We start from the raw sequence: 6,354 nt of genomic DNA on the forward strand, positions 1-6,354 counted from the left end.
GAAGATAGTTGTTAAATCTTGGTCTCTGTGTTTAGCTTTTTGTTAACAGTAACTCACGTATGATTAGGCTGTGTGGGCTCTGAATGTGAAAAATATGCGCATTATTTAATATTATGAATATACCGCGGAAATCACATACTCATTCCTGGAAAAATGACCAATATTCATAGGCTTCTTCTTGATTGCTTAACATTTCATACTGGTTTCCGTAATTAGGAAGAATAGTTATATCAATATTCTGTAGAATTTAGTAAATGTAACAGTAAAAATATTCCCTGCTCTCATTATTTTACTTTCTATCTAGTCCACGAAGGAGGTAGAGTTTAATTTTATTCTCTCAACAGACTCTTTTTTTTTAATGTTTGTAACAAAATCCGAAATCGTTACTGTTGATGTTTTATTTCTCTTAAACCACACTAGAATGTACATGTAAACCACACAATGGATGGGGATCTAGCCTATTTTTGTGCTGAGATATTTATAATCGGAGAAGATTAGGATCCCACAGGGCCATAGGAAAGTTACTGGTTTGGGGTCACCTCTTCACATAGTGGTCATGAATGTTGTAAAGCAAATTGATGGTTCTCGGTTCCCAGTCTAAACCCCTGAGCCCTAGGCAGCTGCCTAAGGTCGTTATATGGTTAATCCCGCTCTGTTTATAATGGACTCAGTATCAAACTTTAACTAAAAGACACGGATGTGGAACTGCACTCAATCCCCTCAGCGACAAGAATCTGGATGCAACCAGGCCGGTCCCAGTACCAAGAGACCAATTGCTTATTATAGAATAATGTAAAAAAGGTCCAGGAACTCCAGAGTACAAAAAAGGCAATTTATTTAACTCACAGCCAACTCACAGTGTTTCGACCTATACGGTCTTTGTCAAGCTATCAAATACACATACTTTCTCAGTCTTTCTCAGTCATGTTTATTAATGTTCATCTACCAAAGGCTTGTGATGTTCACAAGTTCATCTACCAAAGGCTTGTGATGTTCACAAGTTCCAAAACAAGTTGGCAAAACGTGGATGGGGACTGTTATGTATGAGAGTGGCTTAAGACTTTTTGATCACACTGGTTAGCCACCTCTCACTTTGATTTTATCTAATTATCATTTACTAATTTCTATTTATTTAATTTCCTCTCTATCGTCTTACTTCAGAATAGCCAGGGGAGAATCTTAGGTTTTAGAGGGGTGCCCTTATAGTCACAATAGTATTAAGTGATCTATCTATTTCAGCAGCCCTAGGGGTGCCCTTGAAGGTACATCGAAATATTACTGCTCTGTTTGCCTCTCTGTAACCTCTTTGCTAATTTGTATCCATCTACAGATACTTTTGTTTCTCCCTGCCTATTTTTCTCCCGAACTCGGTACATGTTCGGCAGCTATATTGTTAATATATTAACTTCACACAATATATACAGACTTTCCTGATGATATTAGATAGGTTCTTTATTTATTTATTAATGTATTTATTATAACAGGTTATTTAATTACCATAACTATTTTTCTCATATCACTCTCTTGTTTACTATTTTAATGTATTAATAAAAGTTTTATTTTTATCTGTTTTGCTTACTACAAATGGGTTGCTTTTTCTTCATGTCAGTTATGCTGGAACTCTATTTAGTTCCACTCAACTATTGTGATTGGTCTCTATTCTTGGTTTCTACAGTTCAGACTGGTTCTGACAGACTTTCTCAGTCACGTTCATTAAACCTCTTATGGTCTACCAAAGGCTTTTGATGTTCACAAGTTCCTACTGATTTGTAGATGACCATCAATTCTGTAAAGAGAACTTCAAGTTTGAAGTTTTCAGCATCCCCATAGAGAATTTCCTAAATAATTATATTAAACTCATAAAACAGACTTATAATGACATTTAAAAAAATGTAATCTTAAAATATATCTATTTTTCAACATTTATATATATATACTCTAGAAATCTCTAGTTTGGGTAAGCAGACCAGTAGAAGACTTTGGTAAAATCTAGTGTTTAGGATGAGCATGATGCTGTCTATGACACGTAAGAGGTATGCAGCCACTCAAGTCAAAAAGAGTGGGTTATCACACCCAATTAATCCCTCCCCCTCATTCATCCCACACCCAGCCAATCTAGAATTTGTGTTGGAATGTTTTATAAAATGCATCGGTTCTAGACAACTTTCATAGCCCTTACACTAGGACAGGAAATGCAATTATTATCACAAACAGTAAATTATTTATAAGTTCACTAATCCAAACGTTCAGTCAAATCCCATAAAATCGCATTTATTCACTTGCTCCAACCTTATGGTAGGTCTATTTTTCTATCTCTTCCTTAATTTCACCAGTACATTTTTTATCTATGTACACAAAACAAATTTGGTTCACTAATGAGTGAACACTATAGCTTCTAAAATTTATATCTAGAACGTGTCTATTTTAAAGCACAGCTGTTCTGATGTGAACTTGTTCTGCTCACAGCCGTAAACTATCACATACAATAAAAACGTATCATTAAGGGAAGTGGCTGCTGCAGTATGTTGATTGTAGCCCGGAATGGAAAAGCTCCCATTAATATATACATAGTATAAATACTATGTATATATTTTTTAGTACACTAATAGGTGTTTTTTGTGAGCCACTTGGTTCACAGATGAAGAACTAACCAATACCCGTTAAAAAGGAGGAGCACTAAAAGTCCGTATTGGATTTATCTAATTTGATCTGTGAATGAAATCAAAATTTAGTGACTGTCCCCTAACCATCGATCATCATCTTATTTTTTTATTTTTGGTCCTGTTGATGAAATTCTGAATCAGGAAACAAACGAAAAAGTGGAAAAGTGCAATGTCAATCAGCAATGGCCAAGGCCAGTAAGGTATTGTCATGCATGAAAAAGGGCATTCATTCTCGGGACGAGAATATCATTTTGCCTCTTTATAAATCACTGGTAAGACCACATATTGAATATGCTGTGCAATTTTGGGCACCTGTTCTAAAGAAGGATATTATGGCACTAGAAAAAGTGCAGAGGCGGGCTACAAAATTAATAAAAGGAATGGAACAGATCAGCTATGAAGAACGGTTAACAAATTTAAACCTATTTAGTTTAGAAAAACGTCGCCTGAGAGGGGATATGATAACATTATACAAAAATATTCGGGGCCAATACAAACCATTGTGTGGAAATCTATTCACAAACCGGACTTTACATAGGACATGAGGCCATGCGTTTAGACTGGAAGAAAGAAGATTTCTTCTAAGGCAAAGGAAAGGTTTTTTTACTGTAAGAACAATCAGGATGTGGAATTCTCTGCCTGAAGAAGTGGTTTTATCAGAGTCCATACAGATGTTCAAACAGCTACTAGATGCATACTTGCAAAAACAGAATATTCAAGGATATAATCTTTCAATGTAGGGTAATAACTGCTTGATCCAAGGATAAATCTGACTGCAATTCTGGGGTCAAGAAGGAATTTTTTTCCTAGCTTGTTGCAAAATTGTGCTTCAAACTGGGTTTTTTTTACCTTCTTTTGGATCAACAGCAAAAAACCTTGAGGAAGGCTGAACTTGATGGACACAAGTCTCTTTTCAGCTATGTAACTATGTAACTATGAAAAACAGCTTGTTTATTGCCCGTAAATTGCTTTGCGATTCGTAGTTGCAAAGTTTGGATGAATTGTAGATTCAGACAAACTATGTTTTGTTTGAAACCACTTGAGAACGAAGTCTAATCATTAGCAAAGAAGTCTAATCATTAGCAAAGAAGGCCAGTGCAGTGGATTCACCAGCAGGTGTCACTACTCAGAGAGAGAAGCACCTTAAATCTAAACAATGCATTGTATGTCACTTTTGAACATCACACTTTGTTTTCAATAATAAAAATAAAATTAAAATTTTGCAATTGTATAATATTAGTGATATATAATATAAGTACATTAAAAATAAAAACTATTTAATGTGTGTGTATATCTATTTATAAATTAATAGAAAGCTAGTTTTCAGATAGGGTAACAGTTTATTGTTGGATATTAATCATACAAAGTTGTCTACATTTCCAGGATCTATGCATGACCTCTTTCCATTTTGTTATTTTTTTTTCAGTTATCTTAGAATGTCGTCAGGACTTGAATTGTCAGGTCTTGTCCAGCCATCCCAAATTGTGCTGTGCAGGTGTCACTGTGATCATGCAGAGAACACTCTAATAAGTCCTCTAGTTTAATGGTTAGACTGAAGGCTGTCATCCTGGAGTGCTTTACACACCACTTTTAGTAGGGGAGGATGCCCATTTCGGTCCATTATGAGGGTTGCTAGTGAAGCAATATGCATCACTCGGGTGACCCCTTCAGAAGGCCCATACACCCATCCCGATGGGGATGCAGTGCTATGTAGCAGATTGTTTATATCATTGTCACAGTGTTTTGGGGAATGTCTTATCCCATACATATTGATCGAGTGTTCTCTGGGCTATATCATATAGCGCTGAACCCAGGTTCTCCCATGACACATCTTTCTACATTTCAAATTAACAATGGACACCTTAGATTTTAGAGGTGTGCGTGGGTGTGTGGCCAGCAGTGGGCCTGTCTGAGAAATTTTGACCTTAAATTTTACATTTATGTTGAATTCCTGACAATTTGTAAATATATCTATATGTGAACAGTATTCTGGAAAGACATCATCTATATTTCCTACCAAACACGAGAGAGAGATACAAAAACATTCTGGATTATCAGCTCATTCCTTCTACCTTCCTTTCCAATGAAGGAACCTCAACAGGAAGTAAAAAAATGCAACCTCAAATTCTTGAATTTTATGAAAACATGCATTTCAGCAACGTGCATTTATACTTCTGTCACCAGCTACTAAGGAGGAAAGGTACTTTGCTCACATTGTTCTGATTTCCTGTTGATTCTGGTGGTACTTTATAAAAGCAATGGAACTGGAGACAGTAGCTCAGCTAATAGAGGGGGAGCGTGCCAGATCTCATTGTTTGTGATCTAATTCGGAGGATTACAGTAACAGTGAGCCATACAGAGATGTGCTCAGGATAGGACTGTGTGGAGCTCATTATTTAGGGAACGCGTATAGCTTGTGATGTTAAAACAGTCAATCACTCTCTGCCCTCAGACGGCCCTGAGAACCATCAGAACACAAAATGTGATATCATAAATTATAACAGGGGAAAATACATATTTCATGATGGGTTTTGTTACATACTGGTATAAGATTTTATTTCAGACACATGTATTATTATAAAGCAATATTATTCTCTTTAATGCATTTGGAAAAGCTTCATTATATTAAGGACAGCAGGGGTGCAGAGAACGATGAGAAGAGGAGTGCAGGTGACAATGGGTGCAGCTATCCCTGGATCAATAACGTAACGTTTAAATGCAGAGCCAGTCTGGAGCATCGCTGCACAAGCACACTGTGAGACCGAGCAGCACTGGATGGACTGGCCCAAGTCTACGTTGGTGACTTTTGCCCCGAAAATGTTACTTTTGTGAGTTGCTTTCGCATCCATGCAATCCTTTACCTCTTGACCCTTCTTGTGTGTTTCTCTTAATCCCCCTTTCAACCTTGTGTACATCTTAACCTCTCTCAGTGTGTGTCTGTCAGTGTGTGTGTGTGTATGTGTGTCTGTCAGTGTGTGTGTGTGTTCGAGTATGTGTCTGTGAGTTTGTGTGTGTGTGTGAGTATGTATTTTTCTGTAAGCCTGTCTGTATGTATGTATCTGTATGACGGTATGCCTCTGTATGTATGTATGTGTCTGTATGTCTTGTACGTATGTTTCTGTATGTCTCTGTATGCATGTATGTATGTAACTGGATGTATGTTTGTCTCTGAATGTCTGTATATATGTCTCTGTATGCATGTATGTAACTGTATGCCTTTATGTCTCTGTATGTACGTATGTGTGTGTCTCTGTATGCCTGTATGTCTTTGTATGCATGTTTCTGTATGTATGTATGTGTCTGTATGACGGTATGCCTCTGTATGTGTCTGTATGACGGTATGCCTCTGTATGTATGTATGTATGTATGTATGTGTCTGCATGCCTGTATGTCTCTGTATGTATGTTTCTTTATGCCTGTATGTCTGTATGTATGTGCCTGAATGTCTTTGTATGTATGTTTCTGTATGCCTGTCTGTATGTATGTGTCTGTATGACGGTATGCCTCTGTATGCATGTATGTCTTTATATGCCTGCATGTCTATCTCTGCTTGTATGTCTCTGACTGTATGTGTCTGTATGTCTCTGTATGATTATTTCTGTCTTTGTATGACAGTGTACCTGTATGACTTTGACTGTGTGACTGAAAAATGATGCCTGTGTGCCTGTGGCTTGGGAGGAAAGACACACAG

This window comes from Pelobates fuscus, chromosome 6 (assembly GCF_036172605.1).
Source record: "Pelobates fuscus isolate aPelFus1 chromosome 6, aPelFus1.pri, whole genome shotgun sequence".
Taxonomy (NCBI): domain Eukaryota; kingdom Metazoa; phylum Chordata; class Amphibia; order Anura; family Pelobatidae; genus Pelobates; species Pelobates fuscus.